The sequence below is a fragment of the Lactuca virosa genome, chromosome 5 (genome assembly GCF_052849685.1).
Source record: "Lactuca virosa cultivar CGN04683 chromosome 5, Lactuca_virosa_CGN04683_v6, whole genome shotgun sequence".
NCBI lineage: Eukaryota > Viridiplantae > Streptophyta > Magnoliopsida > Asterales > Asteraceae > Lactuca > Lactuca virosa.
Window position 1 is genome coordinate 71,031,308 of NC_136430.1, and position 10,935 is coordinate 71,042,242.

The 10,935-nt window shown below is 38.3% G+C and overlaps 1 non-coding gene across 1 annotated transcript; it reads right to left on the bottom strand.

Annotated features, from left to right (window-relative positions):
* Positions 1 to 1,199: 1,199 nt before the first annotated feature.
* LOC145118346 (small nucleolar RNA R71) lies at positions 1,200 to 1,306 on the bottom strand. The gene has a single exon (XR_013713301.1). It is a non-coding gene; the product is annotated as a small nucleolar RNA R71 (small nucleolar RNA).
* Between the last annotated feature and the right edge of the window lie 9,629 nt (positions 1,307 to 10,935).

The window sequence follows — 10,935 nt, forward strand, 5'->3', positions numbered from 1 at the left end:
AACAAAATAATAATCCATTTTTTCCACTAAATCAACTATAGGAGCAAGTGAATCGAATCTAAGCGAAAGTCTCTTTAATTTCTTGGTTAACAATCTTTTCTTTGTTTCTTCTTTAGTTTTAAATTGTTTCTTTGCCAATTTGCTTCTTTGATAAGTAGTTTTTACGTATCTAGACTTGCAAAACTAGAAAATCCCCCTCTTTTATTTGATTATTAAAATTAGTTAACTTTAGTAGATATTTTAACTGTTATTACTGTTCCCTGTGTTCGATACCCTACTTGCCTGAATTATCCTGCTATTCGATTAGGTACACTGCCTATCGCGTATTAGTTAGTCAAGATTAGTTCGTTTATTACTTAGTACATAAAATACGAATCAAGTTTTTGGCGCAATTGCCGAGTAATGTATTAATTTTAGTTAATTTTTATCTGCAACTTGTTTCGATCCTTTGTGTGAGATTTATTTCATATAAAGTTTAAGTTTTTATGTTAATTTTTCCTGTTTTTAGTTTTCTGTCTATTACGTTACCACAACGTAGCGATCTATCACCATGCCATGGCAGACGTCCTGACAGTTTTCTATTAATTGTTTTTGTTCTTTTTACGCGTTTGTTTTCTATTTTGTTGTAGCCAGTTTATGACCTACGCATCTTCATCCTTTACAGTACCTGGTTTTGAAGATCTTAAGTCCATACTTCGCAAAATCAACAAGGAAAGAAGAAAAGAAAAGGACAAGCCATAGGAAAAATTCTAACAAAGTCGAAAGTGACTACACGGCCGATTCAGAATCTGAAAAAGACAACCAACCAGAAGACAAGATGGCTGGCATTGTGAAGATGACCATGGAAGAGTACAAGAAACCGATGTGATATAACGGGTCGGGTCTTGTACAACCAGAAATTCCGAACACCACCAACTTTGAGTTAAAGGGGCACATACTTTCTATTGTTCAAGGACATCCCATTCTATGGGAAAGATCACGAAGATGCCTACAAGCATCTTGATGAAGTGAACGACATAGCCAACTACTTCAACGTTCCTAATGCCCCACAAGAAATAGTGTTGTTGTGGATGCTTCCAGTTACTTTTAGAGGGGCGACAAAAGATTGGCTCAAAGCACTTCCACCTGGAGCCATCACAACTTGGGCAAAGCTTCATGAAGAATTCATTAAACAATTCAGCCCACCATCCAAAGTTGCAAAATTGAAGAAAAACATAACTAATTTTGAGCAACAAGGAGGAGAGTTGTCGTATGAAGCTTGGGAGAGGTACAAGGGGTTACTCAGAAATTGCCCACAACATGACCTCAACGTGCAACAAGAGGTCTCTATTTTTTATGACGGGGTAAACGTGACGACTAAACAACTCCTTGACTCTTAAGGACTGTTAACCAAGAAGACTCTAGCAACAATTAAGGAGTTGATTGAAGAGTTCTCCAAGCACTCGAGGGAATATCATAACCCTCGAGATGAAAAGACAAGAGGTTACAAGGATGGAAGTGGAGGTTCTGAAGATATGGCGACTGTAATGGCAAAGTTAGAGTCAATAGACCAGAGGAATTTTGATATGTGAATATTTAGTCATATATTTCATGTATATTTATAATAATTTTAGCTACAATTATGCTTATTTTGGGACATAAGGTACTTATTATATTCAAAATCAATTTTGTAGTAGCTAAGACATGCTTAGTGTTTTGGTCAAAAAAATTACACAAGTATAAATCAACCAAATTGAATGAGAGGTTGTGATGTTTGAATTGCGCAATAGAAAAAAGGTAAAGAGAATGACACGATTGTTTACAAGGAAAGCCCTTGATCCTTGCTAGGATCTCGGACACAAAACCTTGGGAGGTGATAATGATCACCTGCCTTGATGATTTTATTAACATAAAATGACGATTACAAAGAGTATTTCTATAAGAACAAATGAAAAAGTTCGTAGAGTAATCTAAGAGTAAGTAGAGTGTCGTGTGTGAGATACATGTGTCTTATAGTCTAAACTAGCTAACAAGATGTCTGATATTCCCGAGATCCTCTAAGACCAGCTTTGTGAACGTTGATTGACTTGGTATTTTGGGTCTTTAGCATAATTGAGATGAAACTCTGTTGAGAATAAGTCTTCTCTTGACTATTTCTGCACATGTGTTTGTTAAGAACGAAATATAACCGTTACGAATGTTAGTAAATAATAATAATGGTAATAGTCAGGATCCTGAGATAGTTGAGGATCCTAAATATCTGATGATGTTTGAGGATCCTAAATGCTTTGAGGATCCTGGCCCTAACAATTGCCCCCAAGTTATTCCTGAAAATATAGGAGTCAATTTCAAGAATATTAAAGGGATAACGTAAATTAAAAATTAAAAAGAGAAGATAAAGAAGAGTTTTAAAAATTGTCCCTTAATGGATAAGTTTAATTCATCTCGAGGTAACTGAGAAGCAGTCAGATCATCTTTCTTATCTCTTCTTTGCTATAAATATGGGCTTCCGGTAATTTCTTCTTTACTTTCTTTATTCGTCATCGTCTTATTGCGAATGTAAAGTTTCCTCTTACTTGTTTTCTTTTGTTCCTCCGATTTTCTTCGTCATGGTTAAGAAAACTAGTCGTTATCGAGCTAGTGTTGTTACTTCTCCCAAGAATGAATTCAATGATCAAGCAATATTATCTTATGATGAGGTTTGCTCCTTCAAAGATGAGGATATGGAATCGTTGAAAGCCATTGGGGTTTTTCCTTCCGATGTAGTTTTTCGACCTTTAGAGGCCACCGTTCAACCAGATTTTGTTTCTTCGACGTGGGTTTGTTTTCCAGAATACCCATTTACTCTAGGTTAACTTATCCTTTTACTAGTATCGTTCATGATTTCTTTTCGACTACCTAAATTTCTTATATCCAAGATATGCATGTGGTTTGGAGGATCCTGTTTTGGATTGATTGCTTGAATCAGTCCAAGAATATGGACATCGGTTTACATGAGTTGGCTCTCATTTATGATCTTTCTACTTTTGGTTCTTCCCATTACCTGTTAAGAGTTAAGAAAAACAAACCCCACCTCATTTTGAAATCTAAACAAAATGATGGTGCTTGGAAGGAAAAACACTACTTCGTGAGACGTGATTCGATTCCCGATGGGGATTCCCTGCCAAAAACATGGATTAAAAAGGGTAGGATTTGAATTTAGATTTTAAGGATCTTGAAATTTACTTCCCTTATTTTGTTTGTTTTGATGCATCATTCAGATTTGAGGAGCTTGTTCCTGCTATTCGTGATTCCGAGGACAAGGTTTCCCAATTTCTTGCACTTCCTGCACCTGAAAGGTCGTTCAGGTTCGAACATTCCTGTCTCCAAGAGGGTTCTTCTACTACTGCTTCTATGGTTACTGGTAACATTATTTAGCTTGGATACTTCTTTTAGATTGATAAGGATCCTGAGTTGATAGGGATCTTTGGTAGGTTCCAAGACCACTTGGTCCAAGGATCGTTTTGGTTTGGCAGATCTTGAAGACGATATGACCAGCGATTTTGATCAAGGTTAAGAAAGAAAAAGGTGTCACTCTTCTTCCTCCCAAGAGATCTCACGTAGACCTTACAGTTAAGGCTTCAGGATCCCAGAAGCGGAAGCCTTCTGAGATCATGGATTTTGGTTTAGAGAATCTCGACATTGAGGATGCTCTCAGGAAGTTGACCACTTTTACTCAAGCCGTAAGTTTTTCTTTCATTATTTGTTATTTTTTTTATTTTGTATTGTCATTTGATCTTTTGCAGGTTTCCGACCATATCTCTGCCGATTTGAGGCTCTAGGATGAGAGAGCTGAGCAGACTCTTCAGGAACATGAAAAGGTGTGGAAGACGATCAATGAGGATCTTTTGAAGCGAGTGGAACTTTTGAGTAAGGAGAAGGCTGAGAAAGAGGGCGAGCATGCTGCGGAGATTGAGGAGGTGATTGCTGAGGTGAAGAGTAGCGCTGCGATAACTATTTGGGAAGCTAAGATCAAGCTTGCTGAAGATCTTAAAAATTCGGGATCCTGGAACGTGGTTGGTTGGCGTGAGGCATTAGCCCAACTGACTTGCAAGCCTGCTCCTGTTACTAAGGATCCTGCATCGCAGCCGTTGGAGGGAGGAGAGAAATATGGGACCAATGATGATCAATCTAAGGTCTAGGCATGCAAGAAGATAAATTAAGTAGTTTTTTTCTTTATGTAAGACATTTTAGATTTTGCCTTAGTAGGTTGGTGTGCAACTTTTTGAATGACATGGTAGCATTTCCCTTTTATCTGTCTTTATTTCCTTGTCCTGTTTAATCTGCGTGTCAACTATAGTACTTGGATTTTTAGGATCCTAAAAAGTTTAAGATCCTTAATTTTACTTAAAATTTCAAAGTTAAGAACAAGGAAAGATGGAACCTGATTGTCTTCAAGTTTTTTTCCTTAAGCTCCATAAGCTTTTCAATCTTAGAATTTACTGAGGATAAATCTCAACCTAGGAAGGAACTTAGGATCGTTGTTGACTCCTGATGATAAGGTTCTTACTGATGAGGATCCATACCGATGAGGATCCTTAAGGATGAGGATCCTTAAGGATGAGGACTCTTAACGGCGAGGATCCTTAATCATTAGATCATATGGGGGAATTCCCTTCTTAGGATAACCTGTTTAGGTTATAAACCTTGACAAAATTCTTGGGTAACATCATAAGTTCAATTGATAACACGTTACTGTTATATACTGAGGAGGATCCCAACTTGTGAAATATTTCATTGGTAAGATCCCTACATATGATAACATGAAAATGTTATGATTAGTGCATATTTTCTGGGGAAAAATCCCAACGTGTGATAACATGAAGATGTTATAAACCTTATGTAATTTCTGGGGTAAGATCCCAATTTCAGATAACATGAAACTGTTATAAACCTTAAGGATCTTAACTTACGTTCAAAGATAATAGGTTGCCAAGCCACTGTATCGTGAAATGATCCCCTTATTCATATCCCGTAGTTAGATATCGTACGTTCAAGCGAGATGTAAAAACCTTAGTTTGTGTGAAAGAGGTAATTAACTCTTTAAACCTTAGAGGGGATTAAGTACCCTTAAACGTAGGAGAGATGATCAGTCTCTAGCTTGTATATATGATAGTTTAAAGATCATACCGTTGATATAATGGAATTGTTCAAGTGTTAAGATGCTGAGATCTTCATGTGTCAAGATCATTATCTTTTAGGATCTTCGACTTTGAGGATCCTTATGTTTCAGGATTTTCAACCTTGAGGATCCTTATGTTTCAGGATCATTGCTTATGGAGATCCTTAGCTGTATGTTGTTCTGCATAGCAAGCATTAGCTAGGGGTGGGTGTTAGTCTAGCTAACGCCCCTCCGATGCTCAAGTTAGTAATGTATTTGAAGAGAAAATAAGTAATGATGAAAAGTTTAAAGTAAAGAATATGTGCACCTTGGTTTTGTTGAAGATCAATTGATCTTATTTACATATAGTATGCTTTGATATGTATAACATTCCAACATCTTGGCAAAATGTCTCCTTTGAATGTTGCTAGCCAATATGCTCCTTTTCCTGCTTCAGCATCTATGCGATATTGTCCTTCCCACTTAGGAGCTAATTTACTTGCACTAGGATCCTTGGTGTTTTGGAATGTTTTCCTTAATGCCAAGTCTCCTATTTGGAATCTTCTGACTTTTATGTTCTTGTTGTAAGCCTTGGTGATCCTTTGTTGATGAGTAGCATTGCGTATCTTGGCAAGATCTCTGAGTTCATCAACAGTGTCAAGATCGTGGGCTAGGATATTGTCATTGTTTTCTTGATTTTGGAGCAAGTATCTTGCTGTCGGGATCACTACTTTGGTAGGGATTATTGCTTCTGTCCCAAACACCAAGGAGCAGGGGTCTGACCTGCGGCTACTTTGGAAGTAGTCCTATCTGCCCATAGGACGAAAGGAAGCTCTTCTGCCCATCTTCTTTTCTTTTTATCTATCTTTTTCTTCATGTTGTTTACTATGATCTTATTGTTTGATTCTGCTTGACCAATAGCTTGGGGATGAACAAGAGTGGACATTATCATTTTGATTCCCCAAATCGTGCAAAAGTCTCTTGTCCTCTTTCTTATGAATTGGGATGTAACATCCAAAAAAGACGGTCCAAAAATTTCGTTTTTAATTATTAATAAAACCATAGTTATCAAACCATTCCATCAAAACACGAGTCAAAGTATTTCAAAACATTATTATCAGAGTTTCCAAATTAAAACATCATAGTAAACATCCCAGGATAAACATCATGGTGTGTGCAATGCAGTCATCCTGAGCTCTTCTCCTTGCAACTGGAGGTACCTGCAAACCGTAAGCACGAAGCTTAATGAGTTCCCCAACCTACCACATACCATACACATAATCACATATACTGGGCCCCCGCCCCTACATCGGGCCCCGCCCAGCATCAGACAATATCCGGCATCAGGCCCCGCCTGGCATCGAGCCCCGCTCGATATACATATCTGTTTCTTCCAGGCCCCGCCTGTCTCTGGGCCCCGCCCGCAATACACATACAAGCAATATCATGTAATCATACTAACACATAAAGAATCATACAAAGTACTACATGCTCCAGTCCTAAAGCCTCGCCTATCATGGGCCCCACCCTTACTCCGCTAATGATGAGATATGAAACCCCGTCCACACTCAACTAGTGATGAGATACGAGACCCCGCCCACACTCACCTCCCTACCAGGCACATACGAGTATCACAAAGACAACAAGTATAACTAAACATGCACACTGTGACAACCCGAAATTTCTATCTTGTACAACCGTGTAATTCAATCAAAGTCAGACTCGTTTCTGCTATCTTTTAGCATTGTTTAGAGTCAGTTTGAGTGTTCTAAGCCTAGTAGCTTCAAAGTTAGGGTTTAGAAATGAGTTCCCTAAGTTCACCACTTTTCAAAAGGGCCAAACACTACTTCATGAGAAGTGTACGGCCATACACATGTATGTATGGCCGTACACCCCCCCTCCTAGCCGTACACTCTCACATATATATGTGGGACTTATCCATTTTTAATCAATTTTCACTCCTTCAAGCCAAGAAATCGATTCTCTCTCAACTATCATCGGGTTTTTCACCTAGATCTTCAAAATGTAAGTGTTACTTCCTTTGATTAGTTGATTCATTACACTATCTAGTGAAGATCCATGATTTCATCCATGAAATTACTTCTTTTGGTTAGATCTTCAAGAACACCAAGAACACACACTAGTTCTTGGACCTTAAACACCCCTAAAGGCTTCTAGTTCGTAAGTATCTCTTCCATCTTCTAGTTAGGCTTGTGAATCACTCCTTTTCTAGCCTTAAAACATCATATAATGCATGGACACAAAGAGTATACGACCGTACACCCTTCATATGGCCGTACACCCCTTGTTTAGTGCATATTTGGCCTAAAACTCATGTTATATTCCAACACAAGATCAAGAACACTTAGAGTATGCACGATAGAGCCTTGGACAACACTTTCTGGCAAATTCTTCAAGGAGTGTACGACCGTACACTCCATGGCCATACACACCTGGCCGTACACCTGGCTGTACACCCAAGTGGCCGTACACCTAGTGGCCGTACACACACTTGTGTGGCCGTACACGCATTTTATGCAATCCTTTGTACTTCTAACACTTCAATCTAAGTGTTTCTTAGTTCCTAGGGTGGTTTACTTTCATAATTAGTTGTATAAACCCTAATTATATACATATATGTGTCATTATATGCTTATTAGGATCCGTTTATGCTCGAGGCTTCACTTGACACTCATCATCCTTTTATCGATCTTTCATTCGTATCACTCACTGCAGGTGAGTTCATACCCCTCAACTTATCTTTTAAATGACTTTTAAATGCTTTTATTGGGGGGGGGGGGAGGGGGAAATACAAGTAGAAACATTATAGTTATTATATCAATCACATGTGATTAATAACTATCAAACAAGTGGATTTCTTATATTTCAAAACTGTGTTATCAAACAAACTGCTTCAAATCGTTTTATAAACTCTTTTACATGTTAAATTCTTTATTAAACTCTTTTAAACTCATATATTGTTCAAATCATGTCTATATGGATATAGTTATATGAGTAAGATTGAAAGGGCTTAGGACTGATAACTCGCCTTATTTCCTGTTCCTTGTTTGGTTGTGGACTTAGGGTATTCGGTTGTTTGTCCGCATGTCATTTGAATCTTAGTTATATATTATGTATATGTATATAGATATAAAAGTTATTTCTTTCAGTTCAATACCTTTGGGTAGCAAAAGTGTTCAAACATAAACAGTCATTCAAACAACTTTACTAGTAAACTATAATAGGTATAGTTTAGGAAGTCACTACTTACTATCTCTAGAACAATGAAACATACAAGAGTCAGTTCATACATGAGTCAGTTCAAACATACTAAATACTAGAGACAGAGAGAACATACCACATACTAGAACAGAGAGAACATACTATATACGAGAACAGAGAGAACATACTACATACTAGAGACAGAGAGAACATACTACACTAATACAATAACAAGATAACATCTATGTGAGATACTACTTCATGGCGCGACAATATACTGTCGTGTCACGTTTTGTAACCAGAGTCTTCTAGAGGGAGAGCGTGAATTTGTGTATAGATCTATACGAGATTGACCATCCTACACCTTGCTGCTAGCTACAGTGGGACCTGTAGGTCTACGAGTGACGAATGTCATACCATTTCGGGGTCTCGAACGTCGTGTCTTACTAGTCAATCAAGTATGGTTATAATCTTATCACATTTTACCTTAATTAAACAAACAGGTTCAAGGTAGTTAGTACATTGGTAGTTACTTAGATAAAACTACAGTACATCCTTATTTCTCCCATTTCATTCACATTGTGATCTTCTCACATAAACGATAATGAAAACTATATTTTGTTAATGATAGTCATACTTTGGGAAAATACTCACTTTTACAAAAGAACAGTTAGGTCTTGGTAGAAGACTACTTTAGTAGAAAATATAGGATTTTCTAGGAAGTTTACAAACATTTACATTCAAACACTTACAAACTTTTACATCAAACAGTTACAAACACTTTCTTCAAACTTATACAAACAAAGACATTAAATACTTATGAATTCACCAGCTTAATGTTGATCTACGCTTTCAAAATAACTTGTATTCTCAGGTCACCAGTAGACAGGTACCGATGACCAGGTTTTGAGAAGATGGAGCACGTTTAAGACTCATCTCTTATTTTTGATTCATATTTTGGTGTCTTACAAACTACAGAACATACTTGTATTAAAATTATATTATTAATGCAATGGATGATGTTGTTACTTGTTTTACTATTATGCATTGTTGTGATACTATACATGACGTCCTCCGCCCCGAACGTTTCCGCCGTTCTGGTTTGGGGGTGTGACACACACCTTCCTCGGGTACCACCCGACATTGTACCATAGTCCTGAAACATACATATAAAAATTCCTCGGGCCCTGCCCGACATCGGACCGTAATCCGGAAACATACAATATAGACACATGCAGGAATCACGAAGACATCAAGCATACCAACATTCCTCAGGCACCGCCCAACATCGGACTGTAGTCCGGAACATACAATCATACATGCATATATATACGGGCCGACAGTGGTGCCTTAGACCCATTCACACAAAGGGAAACTCACCTCGTAAAACTGAATCTCACGGATAATCCTCTGCCTGCTAGCTGGTAGATCCCCGATCTGCTGATCTCTCGACTCCCCGAGCTACCATTACCAAAATAACACTTAGTCCAAAAACCAATAACCCTCCTTAGGGTAAAATGACCATTTTACCCTTGATCTACTTTGGTCTATGCCTAAAGCCCAAAACCATAACATGAAAGGCCCACTACTAGATAGACTTCCCAAGCCCACTAATGGCCCAATTTTCTAAATTGGGCCCAACCCTATATGGGCCTTTCCCAAAAGTCCAACGATTTATGGTCCAATAATAATAATTCTCCGATGGCCCAAGGACCAAGCATATTAGGCCCACTAAGCTCCAAAACCATTGGGCCCACCAAGGCCCGATACACCATCTTGGCCCAACAAGACATGTCCTGTAACACTCATAAAAATCATGCCAAATTTAAACTTTTTAAAACATTTCAAAACCCATGATTATTTCAAAACTTGTTTTCAAAATACTATAATGTGAGAGTACCCCATAATCAAATCATAAAATCATAAGATATGAGGATCTGTATGATCACGCCTTCGCCTTCCCGCAATCATCAGAAGTACCTGAAACAGTAATCGATAAATGTAAGCTCGAAGGCTTAGTGAGTTACCCCCAAAATACCAACGCCAAAAAACATATCAATAACATATAAACAAACATCATGCATAATGAACTTCAGCATGACTGGACCGCCTCGAAGGCCTTCAGCCTATCTGGACCGCTCTCCGAGCCTTTGGCACGTCTGGACCGCCTTACAGGGCCTACAGTCTATCCGGACCGCTCGCTGGGCCTTCGGTCTGACTAACATGCCCTCTTGGGCCTGTAGTCTATCCGGACCGCCTGGGTATGTTGGCCTTCGGTACAAAGCAGGACCGCCTCTACTTAACCCCCAATCAAATAAATATGTGCACATAATATCATACGCTAGCATATATAACAGTCAAACCGATCTAACAGATCATCAATCATAGTAACATCCTATAACCAGGATACAGACCTAACCGGTCACTAACATAACATCATCCTACATACCAGGATACCGACCTAACTACGTCACTAAGCATATCATCATCCTAACTATCAGGATGTAAATCAATAAGCATATCATGCAATAAACCCGGATACAAATCCAATAAGGGCCGACATTGGTGCATTAGACACTGTTGATATAATGAGG